The sequence below is a fragment of the Peromyscus leucopus genome, chromosome X (genome assembly GCF_004664715.2).
Source record: "Peromyscus leucopus breed LL Stock chromosome X, UCI_PerLeu_2.1, whole genome shotgun sequence".
Classification (NCBI taxonomy): domain Eukaryota; kingdom Metazoa; phylum Chordata; class Mammalia; order Rodentia; family Cricetidae; genus Peromyscus; species Peromyscus leucopus.
In genome coordinates this window covers 130627162-130650307 of record NC_051083.1, presented here as the reverse complement: position 1 = coordinate 130650307, position 23146 = coordinate 130627162, and the positions used below count along the sequence as shown (strand labels likewise).

Here is a 23146-nt window from a genome sequence, read left to right as displayed (position 1 = left end):
GACTTTGAAATCTTCAAAAGGAAGACAGGACTCTAGAAAGATGATTCCATATGGACTATGGTAAAGCCATTAAGCTGATTAACACCAAGGAAAGATCAAATTTGGACTACAAACTGGTCAGGACAATTTTGAGATGGCTAGCTGAGATGATCCAGCCTTACAGACTACTTGAACAAGGACATGAATCAAGCCCTAAACTTTCTCATTATGCAGCGACTAGACAAATGATATAGAACTTGACAATTAACTCCAAAATTTTCTTTTCAGAATCCCCTAAAGATGTCTTCACCCCTAGAAAGCAGGAAGTAATTTTAAGAAACAACACCCACTTTCCCAAGAGGTGGGATGGGAGGTTTTTGGTCGTTTAATGTGTTTAGGATATTGTCATTGTTTATGATGGTTGGTTACAAGTTGTTAATTGTAAATGGTCAGGAAAAAAAGCTGAACAGGATTCAGAGTTTTTGTGTAAAAAAGAAAAAAAGAGAATATAGATATGAGGTAGATCATTGAATCTATTCTGAGAGAAAAGATAAAGGAATAATAGGATAAATGGGTAGATTACTGAATCTACACTGAAAAAAAGGGAAGATATAAAAATGACAAAAGGTAGATTACTGAATCTATTATGAAAATAAAAAAATACTTTTAAAAAGGAATTACTTGTTTTACAAAGGATAAGTAATGAAATTCTTTTGGTTTGAGTTTATCAAATGTTACTGGACTGGGCATTGTTAATATATTAATGGAGTTTTTGTCTGAATCTGTCAAATGTTAATGGACTAGACATCGTTAATATAACCTTAACTGTGTATATTGTGTATATATATATATATATATATATATATATGATATAATTTTTCTTGTATTGGTAATGAGCTTTTTTAAATTGTAGACAAAAAGAGGGGAATTGTGGTGATATTGTGTTCCCTGAAATATTGTGCACCCTAATAAATTTATCTGGGGTCAGAGACAGAACAGCCACAATATTAACATAGAGGATAGGCAGTGGTAGCACACACCTTTAATCCTAGCATTCCAGAGGCAGAAATACATGTGTTCAAGGATACAGCCAAGCATGGTGACTCACGCCTTTATTCCCAGGGAGTGGTGGTAGAAAGCAGAAAGGTATATAAGGCATGAGGACCAGAAACTAGAAGCATTTGGCTGGTTAAGCTTTCAGGCTTCTAGCAGCAGTTCAGCTGAGATTCATCCTGGATAAGGATATGAGGACACAGAAGCTTCCAGTCTGAGGAAATAAGACCAGCTGAGAAGTTGGCCAGGTGAGGTTAGCTGTGGTTTGTTCTGTCTCTCTGATCTTCCAGAATTCACCCCAATAACTGGCCTCAGGTTTGATTTTATTAATAATACTCTTTAAGATTCCTGATATACCTATCTACTATTCTAACATACATATCAAGTAGGTAAAATGTAGTTTTCCTGTAATGCTATGGCAACGTTCCCTATTAGACAACATGGGCTAACAAAATCCCAATGCCAAGAATACAGTACCTCTTCCTGTTCAGTGAGGCCCCATAGACTGCCAAACATTACAGGATAATACTGATGCTATTGCTTTCTATCAGTAACTTAATGGAAACTTAATCTTATTACTGAAAACACCACATGGTTGACTCATAGAATATGGTGATATCAAGCTGGTGCTGACATGGGGGTTTTATCCCTACTGCCTAGATTTCATCAGGCTGGAAATAATTGTGCTGGCTTGCTTGAGGAGAAAAATAATCATCAGTCTTACCCAGTTTTAAGCTATGCAAGCTATAATATTGACCTGCCTGGCAAGTCATGCCCATTGGTGCAAGAGCAACACAAACATCATGGGAGTTATTAACCACTTCTTGATTGGATTTACGGCTGGCTCCACAAGATGAAACTCACACTTGGCATCATTTTTAGGAAAATAACTCTTGACTAGATAGCTTAGGCTCCCTGAGGAAAAACATACTACTATTATTCTACTAAATGGAGATATATTAAACTGACTCCTAACATACTATTGTTTCTACCTATAGATTAGTGCATCTCACAACTCTCATTAGCAAAGCTTCTCTTTACAGAAGATGGTGATTAATGCAAAGACTTTCAAGTGGCCAAAGTGCAGAGAATAAGAAGATATTGTGATCATGTATAACAAATGGGGTATCTGTAACAAACTCCTTCCTCCTATTACTCAGAGTCCGTGGTATAAGAGGGATGCAAAGACTGTAAGATCAGACATGGTGGGTGGATACAAGGAAATCATTTTTTCAGGACATAGCAAAGCAGACCAAATCCCAGGATGGAGAGAGAAGCTGGGCATGAAGTTATGCATCTGGTCAAGGAGATATTGATATTTGATAGCTGCTGAAAGAAAGAGAGAGACAGAGACAGAGACAGATTTTTTTTCTAAGAGTATAGCTACAGTTGATCATTTTCCAGTGGAAGGCCATATCCAACTATATATGTGGAGCACAAATTGGACTTAATGAATGAAAACAAAAATGGACACACAGGTGGGTGATTGGGGAAGAGGTAGAAGAGCTTGAAGAGTTTGGAGAGAAGGTGAACATCATCAAAACACAGTCTATGAAAAAACTTTAAAATAAAGAGACATATGGTATTTGGGGGGCAGCCTCAAGGCAGCAAATTTAGAAACTCTAGCAATAATAAAAAGATGTATAGTAATATAAGAGATAAAAAAGCTTATTGAACAGCAAAACATGGTGGAACACACTTTCAATCTTTGTTATATGGAGGGAGAGGCAGGAGAATCATATATTTGAGGCTATCCTGGGCTATAAAGCAAAAGCTAGTTTCATAAAACAAAAAAGAGCTTATTAAAATAAATGATAGCAGGAACTTTTCCAGATTTATAAAAAGACAAATATTCAGGTACATTGCAGTCATGTCTCTGGTTATGTTAAATTCAAATAAAGTGACTACAAAATATATTATAATCAAATTGTCAAATTAAAAACAAATAAGCTAGGAATAGTGGCACATACCTGCAATCTTAGCAACCAAAGTATGCCAGATCAGGGGTTGCCATGGCCACAAAATGAATTTTAAATCTGTCTGACCTAAAACTTAATGAGGTCCAGTCACAAAATAAAAGTAAAAAGAAAAGCTGGGGATATAGGCCAGTGGTGGATTACAGAGCACTATGAATTCAATTCCTGGTATTACAAAATATATACCTATATCAATGACAATGAAAGAACACTAAGATTAACAAACAAAGAGGAAGCAAATAATATAGAGATCTTCTAGCATAGCTAGAAGCGTAGTTCTTAGCAGAAACAATATAGATCAGAAGACAGTAGACTAACATAACTCATACATGGATACAACAGTCCACCAGGCAGAACTCATGCAGGCAAGCCTGACTACCATATGCCCCAGTTGAACATGTAATAAACAAAGCCCACTGCACTGCCCAAACCCACCCATCCCCAAGACTGCAACTGCTCACTGAAACACAGAATCTGCCAGCTCCAATTGGACCAAGAGTGCCAATTGGACAAAGAGTGGCTCCCTGAAACACACATACAATTTGTACCAATTGGAGAAAAAGATGGGCATGCTAGTGCAAGAATATATTCAATAACATAAAGAGCAACATGGCAGCACCATAACCTAGTGGTTCTAAATCAGCGAGATCCGCACATCCCAATATAGAAGAAACAGAAGAACATTACGTTAAAATGACTTTAAAAAGATGATAAAGGTCTTTAAAGAGGAAATGAAAAATTCCCTTAAAGAAATCAAGGAAAAAGAAAAACAAAACTGAAAAAAAAACAATAAATCATTTAAAGAAAACCAAGGGGGGAAAAACAGGTGAAAGAAAAGGTTCAAGACTCAAACACTGAAATAGAGGCAAAAAATAAGACAAAACCTGAGGAAATCGTGGAAATAGAAAATCTGAGTAAATGAACAGGAAATACAGATGCAAGCATAACCAACAGAATGCAAGAGATGGAAGGCAAAATCTCTGGTATTGATGATAAAAGAGAAGAAATAGATTCATTAGTTAAAAAAAAAAAATTAAAGCCAACAAATCATAACACAAAATTTCCAGAAAATCTGGGACAACATGAAAAGACAAAACCAAAGAAGGGCAAAAACATATGTAAAAGAAACATTCCTAAAGTTTAAATTGCACATCAAACCCCACACACTAATAGTGGGAGACTTCAACTCCCCACTTTCACCAATGGACAGGTCTGCCAGACAGAAATTTAACAGAGAAAAGATGAAAGTAACAGATGTTATGGCTCAAATGGACTTAATAGACATCTACAGAACATTCCACACTAACACAAAAGAATATACCTTCTTCTCAGCACCTCATGAAACCTTCTCTAAAACTGACCGCATACTTAGTCACAAAGCAAATCTCAACAGATACAAAAAAAAAAAAAAATCAAATAATCTCCTGTATTTTATCGAACCACCAGGGCCTAAACCTAGAATTCAACATTATTACAAAATTACAAAAAGCCTACACACTCCTGGAAACTGATTAATGTTCAATTGAATCACCAATGGGTAAGGAAGAAATAAGAAAGAAATTAAAGACTTGCTAGAATTCAATGAAAATGAATGTACAACACATCAAAACTTACGGAAACTATGAAAGCAGTGCTAAAAGGAAAGTTCATAGCTCTGAATGCCTACATAAAGAAATTGGAGAAATCTCACACTAACGACTTAACAGCATACCTGAAAGATCTAGAACAAAAAGAAGCAAACAAACCTATGAGGAGTAGATGCCAGGAAATAATCAAATTAAGGGCTGAAACCAATAAAATAGAAAATAAGAGAACAGTACAAAGAATCAATGAAATAAAGAGTTGGTTCTTTGAGAAAATAAACAAGATAGACAAACCCTTTTCCAAACTAACTAAAAGGCAGAGAGAGATAATCCAAATTAAAAAAATCAGGAATAAAAAAGGGAGACATAACTGACAGTGAGGAAATCCAGAGAATCATCAGGTCATATGTCAAAAACCCGTATTCCACAAAATTGGAAAATCTAAAAGAAATGGACAATTTTCTGGATAGGTGCCATATACCAAAATTAAATCAAGACCAGATAAACAATATAAACAGACCCATAACTCCTATGAAAAGAGAAACAGTCATTAAAAGTCCCCCAACCAAAAAAAAGTGCAGGGCCAGATGGATTCACTGCAGAATTCTACCAGAATTTCAAAGAATAGCTAATACCAAGACTTCTCAAATTGATAAACACAATAGCAACAGAAGGAACAATGCCAAACTTTCTTATTTTATGCATTTTATACACCAACCACAGATCCCTCTCTCATCCATCCAACAGCAACCCCCCCCCATCTTCACCTCAACCCTTATACCCTCCTCCAACATGGTAGTTATTTCCATGAGGCTACAGTTACCCAGAACCCAAGCCACACAAAGATGCAACAAAGAAAGAGAATTACAGACCAATCTCCCTTATGAACATTGATGCAAAAATCCTCATTTAAAAATGGCAAACAGTCCTGAGCTGCAATGCAACCAGAATCTCCACCCCACATGGTCCAGAGTCTCTAACAATTTGGATCATGATGGATGGATCTTTCACTTCTTCTCTTCTGGTCTATTGTGGGCTCTCCCTGAATCCCCATGTAGGGCTTCTACCATACTAGGTAGTTGCCTTGAAACCCACTTGGGCTTCTATTGTTCTATGCAGTCAGTAGACATGGTGAGTCAATTAAGATTTGTTAAATAGAAAAATTAGTTAAAAGAGAATTTTTTCCCACATTAAAAAATGAAAAACATTTTTACAATGGAGGGTGTTTGGTCTCTCTTTGATAACATGTTAGATGGCCTAAAATGGAACAATTACATGCGAGGATAATTAATGTAGATGGGATTTACATTATGCCAATTTTAAATATGTGTTCGATTATTTTTTGTTTTATCATTTAAAAAGTTGGTTAATATGAGTGCCAAGAAAAAAAGCTTTAGAAAAACTTGTTAAAACAAATAATAGAGATATTCAGACCCAGACAGAAGAATTTAAAGGTGAACCAATCTCAGCATTGCATTATTATGATTATTGCCTAAAGCTTCCAAAGAGCTAACATTAATCTATCCAGTAACCTTACAAGAACTGCCAAATGCTCAAGGATGTGTAAGAGCTGACTGGACTCCTGTGCAAATGTTAGATCTGAGAAGATTCAAAGAAGCTATATTGTCATATGGCATGAATTCCCCAATTGTGAAGCAGATGTTAAAGTCATGGTCAACTTGTAATAGAATTATTTCTCAAGACTGGAGAGATTTGGTCACAGCTGTCCTAGAAGCTGGCCAACAAATATAATGAAGGACCTGGTGGAAAGTTGAAGCTAAGACCATTGAACAACTGAGTAGAGCTAGAGGCTTTAAAATCTCCCAAGATCAACTTCCTGGAGATGGAGAATATACTAATGTAGAAGGCAATTTCTATATGAAAACAACACTCTAGCTTTATGCATTATGTCAGCCTTGAATGTTTAGGACAGAATTGAAGAAGTAGGAAAGAAAATTGAGTCATTTACAAAAGTTACACAGGGCCCAAAAGAAACCTTCACTGATTTCTTACAAAGGCTGTCTTCATCAGTAAATAGAATGATACCAAATTCAGAAGCTAGACAGATAATAATTGAATCTCTGGCTTTTGAAAATGCTAATGCACAATGCAAATGGATAATTAGGCCATTAAAGGCAAGATCAGCACCCTTGGAGGAATGGATCTGAGATACACTTAAAACTGAATCTGATAATGATGATGATACTTGGAAAGGAGAGGGGAATTCCAGAGTTTTAAAGAAAAATAGTAATGTCAGGTTTTTCAATTGTGGCAAACAAGGTTAGCTAAAAAGGGAATGCAAACAAGGCATTCCTAGAAACAATGTCCTTTCAAGGGATAATCCCAACAGAACTCCCCTCCCTAATGGAATATTCAGAAAGTATAGTAGAAAAGGCAAACATGGGACTAATGAAAGTAGATCAGCAAGGGAGAGACAAGGTAATCCTTTGCCTTTTCTGTCAGGAAACTCCTTGGGGGGCTTCTTTCAGGCCACCATGATAAATTTGGTTTAGTTCGTTCCCACTATCCCTTTCTCAGAGAAATTTAAAAACCTAATGCCTATTGAGAAAAACCATACTGCTCAGGGCGATAGAACAGCTATGGAAGAGAGAACAAAAAAAAAATGGGAAAAACCATAAAGCATTTTTTTTTGCAATCTTCTATAAATGAACAAAGACCAAAGTTAAAAATGTAAATAAATGACATTCTCACTGAAGGTCTTGTAGACACAGATGTGGAAGTAACAATAATTGCACCAGAATGTTGGCATCCAAACTGGCCTTTTCAGGAGGTAAATGTGCAGCTTTTGGGGATTGGAACATTGTCTCAAGCAAAATAGAGTGTGAAATGGGTTGACTGTATAGGTCCATACGGACAGAGATGAAAATTAATGCCATATGTGGCCAATATAGCTATGAATCTATAAGGACATGATTTATTAAAAAATGGAATACCCAGATTAACATTCTCCCAATGTCAGAAAAAAACCATTAACTAACATATGCTTCTGAGAAAAAAAGTAGAAGGTATAAAGTATTATAAAGAACAGTCACCAACTATCCAGGTTATACAAGAACAAGGCAAAACAGCTGGTGATCTTTCAAAAACACCAACTGCTCTACCTTCAAAATGGTTAACAGAAAAGCCTGTTTGGATTCAGCAATGGCCTTCAACCAAAGAGAAACTGCATGCCTTAGAACAGTTGATACAAGAGCAGTTAAATGCTTAGCATATTAAAGAATCAACCAGCTCTTGGAAGTCTCCTGTATTTGTTATTAAAAAGAAATCTAGTAAGTAGAGAATGGTAACAGATCTAAGAATAATCTACAAGGTAATTCAGCCAATGGGCTCTCCACTATCTGGAATTCCTTTTCTACAGAATTCCTCTGTTACCTAAAGGATGGCCTCTTATAGTTATCGATTTAAAAGACTGTTTCTTCTCAATACCCTTGCAAAAAAGACAGAGAAAAATTTGCCTTCACAGTGCCAACCTATTATTCCCTTCTAGTCAAGAGATATCAATGGAAGGTTCTCCCACAGGGAATGTAAAATAGCCTAACCCTGTGCCAATATTTTGAATGACAGCCATTGGAATTAATATGTAAACAATTTTCTAAACCTATAATTTATCATTACATGAACAACATTTTACTAGCTGATTCAAATGTGGATATTTTAGAAAGAATGTTTGAAAAAGTAAAGAAACTTTTGCCTTTTTGGGGATTTCAAATTGCTCCCGAAAAGATACAAAGAGGAGATTCTATTAACTATTCAAGAAATAAAATAGGTATACAAAAAATTAGACCCCAAATGGTGCAAATTAGGAGAGACTGATTATGGACTCTTAATGACTTTCAAAGATTATTCAGAGACATTTCCAATCTATAAACTGTTGTTGGTGTAAAAAAAATGATGAACTGAGTAATTTGTTCAAAACATTAAAGGATGACAAGGACTTAGTCAAAAAGAATTATCAGCTGAAGCTGAGAAAGAATTGGATTTGGTGGAAAAGAAAATATAGGATATAGATGTAGATCTTGTGGATCCACAGCTTGATTGCATTTTGGTTATTATAAACTCTAAATATTTTACTACAGAAATTTTAATGTAGAGGGAAGATATAATGGAATGGACAGTTCTACAAAATAAACAGAGTAAAATATTAAAAACTTTTTTCAAAAAGATCGCTGAGTTTATTTTAAAAGGAAAATTGAGACTTCATCAATTAGCAGAAATAGACCCAGCAGAAATTGTAGTACCTTTTACTAAGGATAAAATAAACAAATTATGGTCAGAAAGTAAGCCTTGGCAAAGAGCTTACAGTAATTTTTTGGAGAGATTATCAACAAATATCCCCAAAGAGATAGAATTCACCTTACAAAGAGAGCTAACTGGATCCTGCTTTACATTGTATGAGAAACACCAAATCTGGAGCCCATACATTTTGTACATATGCAAACAAACAAGGAAAGGCAGGTTACAAATTAGAAAATTTAAGTAAAATATTCCAAAATCCTTATAAATCTGTCCCAAAATTGGAATTATATGCCATTCTGATGATATTAATTGATTTTTGGAACCTGCCAACATAGTTACCAACTCTTAGTATGCCAAAAGAGTTGTCTTACATACTGAAACTGCTAGAATTATCCCTGATGAGTGACAATTAACTTTGGAATTTATTCAGTTACAAGAAATAATCAGGAATAGGAATCATTCCTTATATATAACTTACATCCAATCCCATACAGGTCTGCCAGGCCCTCTAGCAAAAATATGTGATGAGATCTATCAACTATTGATAGTAAATGTGCTTGAGGCCTCAGAATTTCATAAAGAACATCATGTCAATAGTAAATGTTTAAAAAAGGATTTTTCCATGACCTGGCAACAAGCCAAAGAAAATGTAAAGAAATGTCCTACTTGTTCTTTTTACAATCAGACTCTACTACCAGCAGGATGTAACCCAAAGGGTACTTGGAGGAATAAAATTTGGCAGATGAATGTGTTCCACTTTGCATAATTTGGAAAATTGAAATATGTACACCAGACCATTGATACCTGTTCAAAATTTTAATGTGCAATTACTCTGAGTTCTGAAAAGGCTGATTCTATAATCATGCAGTTATGGTCATCATGGTTATACCTGTACAAATTAAAAATGGCAATGCTCCAGCATTTGTCTCTGGTAAAATTAAACAGTTTTTGCTTATTACAATATAAAGCATATTACAAGTATACCACACAATCCTACAGGCCAAGCAGTTATAGAATGATCAAACAGACAGTCCCTAGGAACCCCCGCCCAACTCTGTCCCACTTGCCAGCCAGCAGACAAAACTCCTCCTGGAAAGCCCCCCTTCATGAATCTCCCAAGTGGACCCTGCAATCTGCATGCCCTGCCCCTATACCCATCCACCTGAGACCCCAGCAACTTCCTGAGGCACAGAAACCAAACAGCCAGCTCTCATTAGACCAAGAGGTGAGTGACTCTGCTAATACCCAGAGAGTCCTGCCACTAAGACCCATCCCTGGGACATAACCAGTTCCCAGGAACCTCCACCCAGCTCTGTCCCAGTTGCTAGACAGCAGGCAAAACTCTGGCTGGAAGTACCCCTCCAAAAAATCCTCCACCAGACCCTGCAATCTACACACCCTGGCCCTATACCCATCCACCTGAGACCCCAGAAACTTCCTGAGGCACGGAAAACAAACTGCCAGCTTTCATTAGAGCAAGAGAGGAGAAGATGGGCAGACATCCAGGCAAAAATACTACAACATAAAGAGCAATATGGCATCACCAAAACCTAGCCCTCATCCAACAGCAAGACCTGAACATCACAATGTAGAAGAAGCAAAAGAAAGCAACCTTAAGAATAGTATCATGGAGATGCTAAAGGACTTTCAAGAAAAATGAAATGAAAAATAAAATTGAGGAAATGGCAAACAAAAAAATTGGAAGAAATCAATAAATAGAGGAAAAGACAAATAAAAATTGTAAGAAATCAATAAATGCCTTAAATAAAGCCAAGAAAACCATGAAAAAGCAATTAAACTGGTGAGGGAAACAGTTCAAGACCAGAAAAGGGAAATAGAAACAAGGAAGACACAAACAGAGGGAATGCTGGAAATAGAAAACTTGAGTAAACAAACAGGAAACACAGATACAAACATAACCAACAGAATACAAGAGATGTAAGAGAGAATCTCTGGTGTAGAGGATACAATAGAGGAAATAGATTCATCATTCAAAAAATATATAAAATCCAAAAAAGTCATAACACAAAATGTCCAGGAAATCTGGGACACCATGAACAGACCAAACCTAAGAATAATAGAGATAGAAGAAGGTGAAGAATACCAACTCAAAGGCACAGAAAATATATTCAACAAGATGATAGAAGAACACTTTCCCAACTTAAAGAAGGAAATACCTATGAAGACATAAGAAGTCTATAGAACACCAAACAGACTAGACCCCCTCATAAGTCCCCTTTCCACATAATAATTAAACAACTAAACATACAGAATAAAGAAAGAAAATTAAGAGCAGCAAAGGAAAAAGGTCAAGAGACTTATAAAGGCAAATCCACCAGGATAACATCTGACTTCTCAATGAATACTTTGAAAGCCAGAAGGACATGGACAGATGTAATGTACATACAAGGAGACCATGGATGCCAGCCTAGATTAATATACCAAGCAAAACTTTCAATCATCATAGATGGAGTGAACAAGACATTCCAAGACAAAACCAAATTTAAACAATACCTATCCACAAACCCAACCCTACAGAAAGCACTGGAAAGAAAATTCCAACCTAAAGAAGTCAGATACACCCATTAAAACGCAGACAATAAATAATCCCACAGCAGTAAATCCCAAAGAAGAAAAATATACACACACTATCACCAAAGGCTAACTGGAACTAACAATCACTGGTCATTAATATTCCTTAGTATCAATGGAGTTAGTTGACCTATAAAAAGACACAGGTTAACAGAATGGATATGAAAGCAGGACCCATCTCCCTGCTGCATACAAGAAACACACCCCAGTTTCAAAGATAGATACTACCTCAGAATAACATGCTGGGAAAAGTCTTTCCAATCAAATGGTCTTAAGAAGCAAACTAGTGCTTTTGTGTCACCCCACGCAGCCGAGGCTTGGTGTTCAAGTCAGACATGCTCCATGCCCACCATTATCTGTGCTACCACTTGTCTTTCCCATCAAGATGCCTGAGGAAGTACACCATGGAGAGGAAGTGGTAGAGACCTTTGCCTTTCAGGCAGAAATTGCTTAGCTCATGTCCCTCATCATCAATACTTTCTATTCCAACAAGGAAATTTTCCTTTGCGAGTTGATCTCTAATGCTTCTGATTCCTTGGACAAAATTCACTGTGAGATGTAGCAGGAATCTTAATAAGTTCTTATTAATAAAATCAAACCTGAGTCCAGTTATTGGGATGAATGTTGGAAGATAAGAGAGACAGAACAAGCCACAGCTAACCTCACCTGGCCAACTTCTCAGCTAATCTTATTTCCTCAGACTGGAAGCCTTTGTGTCCTCATATCCAGATGGCTCTCAGCTTAATTGTGCTGCGCAAAACCTAAAAGCTTAACCAGCTAAATGTTTAACCAGCTAAATGCTTAACCAGCCAAATGCTTCTACTTCCTGGTCTTCACGCCTTATATACTGTTCTGCTATCTGCCATCACTCCCTGGAATTAAAGGCTCACTTCTTGGGATTAAAGGTGTGAGTCACCATACTTGGCTGTATCCTTGAACAAATGGATTTCTTCCTCTGGAATGCTAGGATTAAAGGCGTGTGCTACCACTGCCTAACTTGTATGTTTAATATTGTGGCTGTTCTGTCTCTGACACCAGATAAGTTTATTAGGGTGCACAATATTTTGGGGAACACAATACCACCACAATGAGAGACTGACTGACCCATCCAAGTTGGACAGTGGTAAAGAGCTGAAAATTGACATCATCACCAGCTCTCAAGAGTGAACACTGCCTTTGGTAGACACAGGCATTGGCATGACCAAGGCTGATATCATAAATAATTTGGAAACCATTGCTAAGCCTGGCACAAAGGCATTAATGGAAGTGCTCCAGGCTGGTGCAGACATCTCCATGATTGGGCAGTTTGGTGTTGGATTCTATATTGCCTATCCAGTGGCAGAGAAGTTGGTTGTGATCACAAAGCAAAATGATTATGAGCAGTTTGCCTGGGAGTCCTCTGCTGGTGGATTCTTCACAGTTAGTGCAGACCACAGTGAGCCCATTGGCTGGGGTACCAAAGTGATTCTTCATCTCAAAGAAGACAAGCAAAATACTTAGAGGAGAAGAGGGTCAAGGAAGTGGTGAAGAAACACTCACAGTTCACAAGCTATCCCATTACCCTCTACTTGGAGAAGGAATGAGAGGAGATCAGTGATGATGAGGCAGAGGAAGAGAAGGGTGAGAAAAAGGAGGAAGATAAGGATGACGAGGAGAAGCCTAAGACTGAGATGTGCAGAGTACTTGAAGTTCTAGCCAGAGCAATAAGATAACATAAGAAGATTAAGGGGATACAAATTGGAAAGGAAGAATTCAAGCTTTCCCTATTTGCAGATGACATGATAGTATACTTGAGCGACGCCAAAGATTCAACCAAGGAATTGATACAACTCATAAACACCTTCAGCAACATAATAGAATAAAAGATCAACTCAAAAAAAATCAGTAGCCCTCCTATATACAATTGACAAATGGGCTGAGAAGAAAATCAGAGATACATCACCATTTACAATACCCACAAATGATACAAAATACCTTGGGGTAATACTAACCAAGCAAGTGAAGTACCTATATGACAAGAACTTTAAGTCCCTGAATAAAGAAATTGAAGAAGATGTCAGAAAATGGAAAGATCTCCCATGCTCATGGATAGGTAGAATTAACATAGTAAAAATGTCAATCTTACCAAAAGCAATCTACAGATTCAATGCAATCCCCATCAGTGTCCCAACACAGTTCTTCACAGACCTGGAAAGAATAATACTCAACTTCATATGGAAAAACAAAAAACCCAGGATAACCAAAAGAATCATGTACAATAAAACAGCCTCTGGAGGCACCACAATCCCTGACTTCAAACACTACTATAGAGCTACAGTAATAAAAACAGCTTTGTACTGGCATAAAAACAGACATGTGGACCAATGGAATCAAATTGAAGACCCTGAAATTAATCCTCAAACCTATGAACATATAATTTTTGACAAAGGATCCAAAACTGTACAATGGAAAAAAGAAAGCATCTTCAACAAATGGTTCTGGCAAAACTGGATATCAACATGTAGAAGGCGGGAAATAGATCCATACCTGTCACCGTGCACAAAACTTAGGTCCAAGTGGATCAAAGACCTCAACATAAATCCAGCTACTCTGAACCTGCTAGAAGAGAAAGTAGGAAGTAGTCTCAAATGCATTGGCATAGGAGATCACTTCCTAAATATAACACCAGTAGCACAGACACTGAGAGAAACAATCAATCAATGGGACCTCTTGAAACTGAGAAGCTTTTGTAGAGCAAAGGATACGGTCAACAAGGCAAAGTGACAGCCTACAAAATGGGAAAAGATCTTTACCAACCCCACATCTGACAAAGGACTGATATCCAGAATATATAAAGAACTCAAGATATTAGATATCAAAATGCCCAACAGTCCAATTAAGAAATGGGCTATAGAACAAAAGAGAAAATTCTCAACAGAGGAAACTCAAATGGCTGAAAGACATTTAAGGAATTGCTCAACATCCCTAATCATCAGGGGAATGCAAATCAAAACAACTCTGAGATACCACCTTACACCTGTCAGAATGGTTAAGATCAAAAACACTGAAGACACCTTATGCTGGATAGGATGTGGAGCTAGGTGAACTCTCCTCCACTGCTGGTGGGAATGTAAGCTTGTACAACCACTTTGGAAATCAGTATGGTGCTGTCTCAGAAAATTGGGAATCAATCTCCCTCAAGACCCAGCTATACCACTCATGGGCATATACCCAAGAAATGCTCAATCATACCACAAGAGCACTTGCTCATTTATGTTCATATCAGCATTGTTTGTAATAGCCAGAACCTGGAAACAACCTAGATGCCACTCAACTGAAAAATGAATAGATAAAATGTGGTACATATATACAATGGAATACTACTCAGCAGAGAAAAACAATGACATCATGAGGTTTGCAAGTAAATGGGTGGATCTAGAAAAAATCATCCTAAGTGAGGTAACCCAGACTCAGAAATACAAACATGGTATGTACTCACTCATAGGAAGATACTAGATGTAAAACAAAGATGACTAGACTGCTACTCACAACTTCAGGGAGGCTTCCTAGAAAACATGATCCCAAGAAAGACACAGAGATCACCCAATGACAGAGAAATGGATGAGATCTACATGAACAACATGCATATAAGTGGGGGTAATGAAGGGCAAGGGTCGAGGGAAAGTGAGCTTAGGGGAGTGGAAGATCCCAGCTTGATCAAGAACAGGGAGGGAGAACAAGGAATAGAAGACTATGATAAATGAAGACCACATGAGAATTGGATGAAGCAAAGTGCTAGAGAGGTCCACAGAAATCCACAAAGATACCCCCACAATAGACTACTGGCAGTGGTCAAGAGAAAGCCTGAACTGACCTACTCTGGTGATAGGATGGCCAATCACTCTAATTGTTGTCCTAGAAACCCCATCCAATGACTGAGGGAACAGGATGCAGAGATCCACGGCCAGACTCCAGGTAGAGCTTCTGGAGTCCAGTTCGTGAGAAAGAGGAGGGTTTGTATGAGCAAGAATTATTAAGACCAAGGTTGGATAAAGCACAGAGACAAATAGCCAAATGAATGGAAACACATGAACTATGAACCAATTGCTGAGGAGCCCCCAACTGGATCAGGCTACCTGGATAAGTGAGACAGTTGATTAGCTTCATCTATTTGGAAGGCATCCAGGCAGTGGGACCAGGTCCTGTATTCAGTGTATGAGTTGGCTGTTTGAAACCTGGGGCTTATACAGGGATACTTTGCTCAGCCTGGAAGGAGGGGACTGGACCTGCCTGGACTAAATCTACCAGGTTGAACTCAATCCTCATGGGAGTCTTTGGCATGGAGGAGATGGGAATGGGGGGTGGGCTGGGGGAAAGCTGGGGGGTGGGAGGGGGAAAACAAGGGAATCCGTGACTAATATGTAAAATTATATTAAATTATAAAATAAAAAAAGGAAAAAAAGTTGGAGAAATCTCACACTAGGGATGTAACAGCACAACTGAAAGCTCTAGAACAAGAAGAAGCAAAGTTACCCAGGATGAATAGATGCTAGAAAATAATCAAATTCAGAGCTGAAATCAATAAAATAGAAATAAAGAGGACAATACAAAGAATCAATGAAACAAGGAATTGGTTCTTTGAGAAAATCAACAAGATAGACAAACCTTATCCAGACTAACCAAAAGGCAGAGAGAGAGCATCCAAATTAGCAAAATCATAAATAAAAAGGGATATATAACAACTGATAATGAAGAAATCCAGAGATAATCAGGTAATACTTCAAAAAAAATCTACTCCACAAAATTGGAAAATCTAAAAGAAAGAGACAATTTTCTGGATATGTACCACATACCTAAGTTAAATCAAGACCTGATAAACTATATAAATAGACCAATAACCCCTAAGGAATAGAAATAGTCACTAAAAGTCTCCCAACCAAAAAGAGCCCAGGTTTCAACACAGAATTCTACCAGATCTTCAAAGAAGAGTTAATACCAATACTCTTTAAATTATTACACACAATAGAAACAGAAGGAACTTACCAAACTCCTTCTATGAGGCTACAGTTACCCTGATTCCTAAACCAAACAAGGATACAACAAAGAAAGAGAACTACAGACCAATCTCCCTCATGAACATCGATGCAAAAATACTCAATAAAATACTGGCAAACAGACTCCAAGAACACATCAAAACAATCATCCACCATGATCAAGTAGGCTTCATCCCAGGGATGCAAGTGTGGTTCAACATACGAAAGTCTGTCAATGTAATATACCATTAAAATAAATTGAAAGAAAAAAAAAACATGATCATTTCATTAGATGCTGAAAAGGCCTTTGACAAAATCCACTACCCCTTCATGATAAAAGTCTTGGAGAGATCAGGAATACAGCGAACATACCTAAACAAGTAAAGGCAATTTATAGCAAGCCAAGTGACAACATCAAAGTAAATGGAGAGAAACTCAAAGGGATTCCACTAAAATCAGGAACAAGACAAGGCTGTCAGCTCTCCCCATATCTATTCAATATATTACTTGAAGTTCTAGCTAGAGCAATAAGATATCATAAGGAGATCAAGGGGATATTAATTTGAAAGGAAGAAATCAAACTTTCACTATATACAAATGACATGATAGTATATATAAGTGACCCAAAAAATTCAACCAAGGAACTCTTACCACTGATAAACACCTTCAGTTACATAGCAGGATACTAATTGGAAAGGAAGAAGTCAAGCTTTCCCTATTTGCAGATGACATGATAGTATACTTGAGTGACCCCAAAGATTCCACCAAGGAACTGATAAAGCTTATAAACACCTTCAGCAACATAGTAGGATACAAGATCAACTCAAAAAAAAATCAGTAGCCCTCCTATATACAATGTAATCAGAGATACATCACATTTTACAATAGCCACAAATGACATAAAATACCTTGGGGTAACACTAACCAAGCAAGTGAAGGACCTATATGACAAGAACTTTAAATCCCTGAAAAAAAATAAAGAAGATGTTAGAAAATTAAAAGATCTCCCATACTCATGGATAGGCAGGACCAACATAGTAATAATGGCAATTTTACCAAAAGCATCTACAGATTCAATGCAATCCTCATCAAAATCCCAACACAATTCCTCACAGACCTGGAAAGAACAGTACTCTACTTCATATGGAAAAACAAAAAACCCAGGATAGCCAAAAGAATCCTGTACAATAAAACAACCTCAGGAGGCATCATGATCCCTGACCTCAAGCTCTAATATAGAGCTATAGTAATAAAAAAACAGCTTGGTACCACACAAAAACTGACACATGGACCAATGGAATGGAATTGAAAACCCTGACATTAATCCATACATGTATGAACATATGATATTTTACAAAGAAGCCAAAACTGTACAATGGAGAAGAAAAAGCATCTTTAACAAATTGTGTTGGCATAACTGGGAGTCAACATGTAGAAGATTGCAAATAGATCCATATCTGCCACCATGCACAAAACTTAAGTTCACGTGGATTAAAGACCTCAACATAAGTCCAGTTACTCTGAACCTAATAGAAGAGAAAGTAGGAAGTAGTATTGAATGCATTGGCACCGGAGACTACTTCCTAAATATAACACCAGTAGCACAGACATTGAGAACACCAGTTGATAAATGGGACCTCTTGAAACTAAGGATCTTTTGTAGAGCAAAGGACATGGTCAATAAGACAAAGTAGCGGCCTGCAGAATGTGAAAAGACCTTTACCAACCACACATCTGACAGAGGGCTGATCTCCATAATTTATAAAGAACTTAAGAAACTAGACATCAAAATACCTAATGGTCCAATTAAAAACTGGGCTATAGAGCTAAACAGAGAATCTCAATAGAAGAAGCTTAAATGGCTGAAAGACATTTAAGGAATTGCTCAATATCCTTAGTCATCAGGAAATGAAAATCAAAATGACTCTGAGATACCACCTTATACCTGTCAGAATAGCTAAGAACAAAAACACTGAAGACAGCTTATGTTGAGAGGATGTGGACCAAGGGGAATAACGCTACACTGTTAGTGGGAATGCAAACTTGTATAGCCACTTTGCAAATCAGTATGGTGCTGTCTCAGAAAATTGGGAATCAATCTCCCTCAAGACCCAGCTATACCACTCTTGGGCATATACCCAAGGCATGCTCAATCCTACCACAAGGACACATACTCAACTATGTTTATAGCAGTATTATTTGTAATGGCCAGAATCTGGAAACAACCTAGATGCCCTTCAACTGAAGAATGGATAATGAAAATGTGGTACACATGCACAATGGAGTACTACTCAGCAGAGAAAAATAAGGACATCATGAGGCTTGCAGGCAAATGCATGGAACTAGAAAATATCAACCTGAGTGAGGTAATGCAGATTCACAAAGACAAAAATGGTATGTACTCATTCATAAGTGGATACTAGATGTAAAGCAAAGGATAACTAGACTGCAACTCACAGTTCCAAGGAGGCTAGCTAGTAAAGAGGATGCTAGGAAAGACACAGGAATCACACAAAGGTGGAGAAATGGATGGGATCTACAAGAGCAAACTGGGAGTAAGGAGGGTGTAATGGAGGGCAAGCATCAGGGGAAAGAGAGCTTAGGGGAGTAGTAGGTCCTAGCTGGATTATGAACAGAGTGGGAGAACAAGAAAAGAGATACCATGATACATGAAGACACCATGGGAATAGGGAGAAGTAGAGTGCTAGGGAGATCCCCAGGAATCCACAAAGATGACTCCACCATAGACTACTGGCAATGGTCGGGAGGGTGCCTGAGCTGACCTACTCTGATGATTAGATGGCCAAACACCCTAACTGTCATGATAGAACTCTCATCCAGTAACTGATGGAAGCAGTTGCACAGATCCATGACCAAGCCCCAACCGGAGCTCCAGGACTTCATTTGAGGAGAGAGAGGAGGGATTATATGAGCCAGAGATATCGAGACCATGATTGGAAAAAGCACAGGGACATCTAACCAAACTAGTGGAAACACATGAACTGTGAACCAATAGCTGAGGAGCCCCCATGGTACTGGATAGGCCCTCTGGATAAGTGAGACAGTTGTTTGGCTTGAACTGTTTAGGGGGCCCCCAGGCAGTGAGACCAGGGCCTGTCCTTACTGTATGAGCTGGTTTTTTGGAACCTAGGGCCTATGCTGAGAAACTTTGCTCAGCCTTGTTGCAGGGAGGAGGGGTTGGACCTGCCTCATCTGAATTTTCCAGGCTCTGCTGACTCCCCACAGGAGACCTTGCCTTGAAGGACATGTGAATGGGGGGTGGGCTGGGGGGCAAGGTTTGAGGGTGGGACAGGGTGAATCCATGGTTGATATGTAAAACAAATGGAAAATTTCTTAATAAAAATAAATTTATTAATTAAAATAAAGAATGATCAAATTGAATGCTAAAGGATATGCTAAATAAACAGAAAGGGGTAACAAAACCCCCCAGGAATAGATTATATAATGCTCTACAACTTTGAATTTTCTCAATGCTAATGAGAATGGAACAACAACTACAGAGAGACATTGGACAATAGAAAAACTACAGAATTAAATCAGCCTGTACACTTTAAAGATGTGCTGACCTTGGAATATAAACCAGGTTATGTATTACATTGGGGACTGTGGGATGAGTCAGCCCTAACAGGCTTGAAAGCCAGCTAGCCCAAACCTGTAATAGGATACTTTCTGGGAGCCAACCTGTGTGGTATTGTGTTCCCCCAAATATTGTGCATGCTAATAAACTTAACTGGGTTCAGAGATAGAGCAGCCACAATATTAAACATAAAGGATAGGCAGTGGTAGCACATGCCTTCAATCTTAGCATTCCAGAGGCAGAAATCCATGTGTTCAAGAATACAGACAGGCATGGTAACTCATCACATCTTTAATCCCAGAAAGCAATCTCTTAATCCCAGGGAGTGGTGGTGGAAAGCAGAAAGGTATATAAGGCGTAAGGACCAGAAACTAGCAGCATTTGACTGGTTAAGCTTTCAGGCTTTGGAGCAACCCAGTTCAACTGAGATTCATTCTGGATGAGGACTCAGAGGCTTCCAGTCTGAGGAAAAAGTACCAGCTGAGGAATTGGCAAGGTGAGATAGCTGTGGCTTGTTCTGTCTCTCTGATCTACCAGCATTGACCCCAATAACTGGCCTCAGGTTTGATTTTATTAATAAACTAATAAGATTCCTGCTACAAACCTGTGGCTGCCTAAAGGCCTTAGCAACAGCAGCTGAGATATGATCTGGAGATGATCTGGACCAAGGAGAGGCAGCCATGTCATACCAGGAGATACATATTCATCAGACCTTCACGTGGAGCAGGATGGAGGGTATATAAGGCATGCTTCTTCCTGAATAAACTGAGCTTGTTGTTTCAATATCCTCCCAGAGTCTGTCATTGACTCTGCACCTACTTGCCCCATACCCCAAAAGGAACAAAAACACAGGACCCTGCCACATCTGATACCTGAATAGGGATCTCTTTGTCTCCACTTCCTCACACATAGCCCTGGTTGTATGCCCCCTTGAATTGTGTATTTCAGTGAGTAGGCCCCTCTACATTGAGTGATTTTGGTCCCTTTGGCAGGTAAATGCTGGGATCCTCACTTTCTTCTTGTTGTTTATCTTGTTTGTAAATCTGTCTGTATGGTAGGGTGGCACATAATTTTGGTAAGGCTCGCCTGCCAGTTCCTTATAAGGAATTGACACTCAGGAAATGGAGCCATGAGTTTTGTGTGTGTGTGTGTGTGTGTGTGTGTGTGTGTGTGTGTGTGCACATGTATGCATGCAAATGGGTTGTGATGTCTGGAGAGAAGACTCAGCAGTTAAGAGTACTTGCTGCTCCTTTAGAGAACATGTGGGAACCTGATATTTGGATAAGAGTTCTGATCCTGGCCAGAAAAGGAGAAGTGGCCTTGGCAGTAACCCTCCAATTGTTTTTTATGCCCATTTTGTTAGCTATAACACCTGGCCTAAAGTTCTCCTCTACTGAGGAGGTCATTAAGGCCCACAATAAGCACTGTCTGGAACATTGTAACACCAATTTACCTATCACCTTTATTTCATCTGACTGATATTTCCTCTGGCTCTGCTGACAAGGATATGGATGAGAATAGGCATTAAGTAAAGGAAAAGAATGGAAAGAGAGAAGAAATGATTGCAGCATCACCCAGGCCTACACCAGCAGCCCCTCTCTCTACTCCCCCCATGCCTCAAGTGGCTACACCCCATTGCAGTTTCCATGGAGTGATTTGACTGGATATCTGCTTGCCACCAAGACAGCTGCTCTGCATGCCTCCCAGCGTATTCCACCTGTGGTGCCTCACATGCCCACCATGGCATTTCCAGTTAATGTGGGCTTCAATGTGACCAATCATCCATGGAGTCTTTGGTACATAAACCTGCTAATGATTCAGGTTCTGACTTGCCTTGTTTTCATAAAGTCCTATATCAATGGGAAATCCATTTACAGACTTATTATGACTGGCACCATTTGATAAGGGCTGTGTTGGCACCTGCAGTCTTTTTTAACTAACATACTGCCTATGGTGACCAGGCCAAGGCCCAGGCTCATTTTAATATACAGTGCATCACTATTTCTCTTGAGATGCTCACGGTCACAGGACCATATGTTAACCCTGTCACAGAAGCCCAAATTGATCAACACACTTATTTACCTGCCTTGGGAGACACCATTGCCCTTGGTGCATTGGAGCGATCCCATCACCCTTTAATGGAAAACCCCTGCTCCCCTATTAACTGACAGGTGAGGGTATGCGTGCATTTTACCCCAGAATACCACCCTGCCAATATAGATACTTTCCAGAGATGTGTGTCTGGCAATAGACCAAGAGATGTTGGCCAAAGAAGAAGCTTCAGAGGGGTAATGTATTATTTGCCCCACTAGTGCAGCATTAGTAAAGGTCATGTCATTACTGGCATTCAACCCTAGATATCAAGCAATTTGCCTTATCCCTTACAAGGTTGCTAATGCTTCATCAGAAAGACTTTGATTGGCACAATAAATATGGCTAGGGTCCCACCATGTCCTTGAGACTGAATTTTTGACTAGTCCTTCTCCTGTTCAAATGTCTTTTACAAAAGGTTCACCAACAAATGGTGGTGGCAAAGTTTAAACTTCTGTCATATGGAGTACTAACTAATTCTAGAAAAAGAGGCTCATCTAGCTGCCTGTACATGTTTTCATGTTTGAGGCTCTATCAGTTTTCTACAGGGAATCATGACCAGCAATAACAGCAAATTTGAAGTCTTCAAAAATATGATGGGTCCCAAAATGACACTTTCATCAGGACGATGATAATACCACTAAGCTGACAAATACCACCCAAAGATTGGCTTTGGATAACAAACTGCTCGGAACAATTTCAAGATGGCTAGCTGAGATGATTCAGCCTCACAGACTACTCGAGCAAGGACTTGAGACAAGCCCGGCATTTTCCTATTATGCAGAGACTGGACAACAAATGATACAGCTACCTCTCCCAGGACTTGACAACTAACACAAAAAATTTCTTTTCAGCATCTCCTAAAGATGCCTCAGCTCCCAGACAGCAGGAAGTAGTTTTATGAACATGACACCCCACATTCCCAAAAGGTGGGATGGGTGATTTTGGTCTGTCAATGGGTGCAAAATTTGTCATTGTTTAGGGTTACAAGTTGTTATTGTTAAC

General features: G+C 38.6%; 1 pseudogene; it reads left to right on the top strand.

The window, feature by feature from the left end:
• Positions 1-11883: 11883 nt before the first annotated feature.
• Positions 11884-22218, top strand: LOC119086616 (annotated as a pseudogene).
• Positions 22219-23146: the final 928 nt, after the last annotated feature.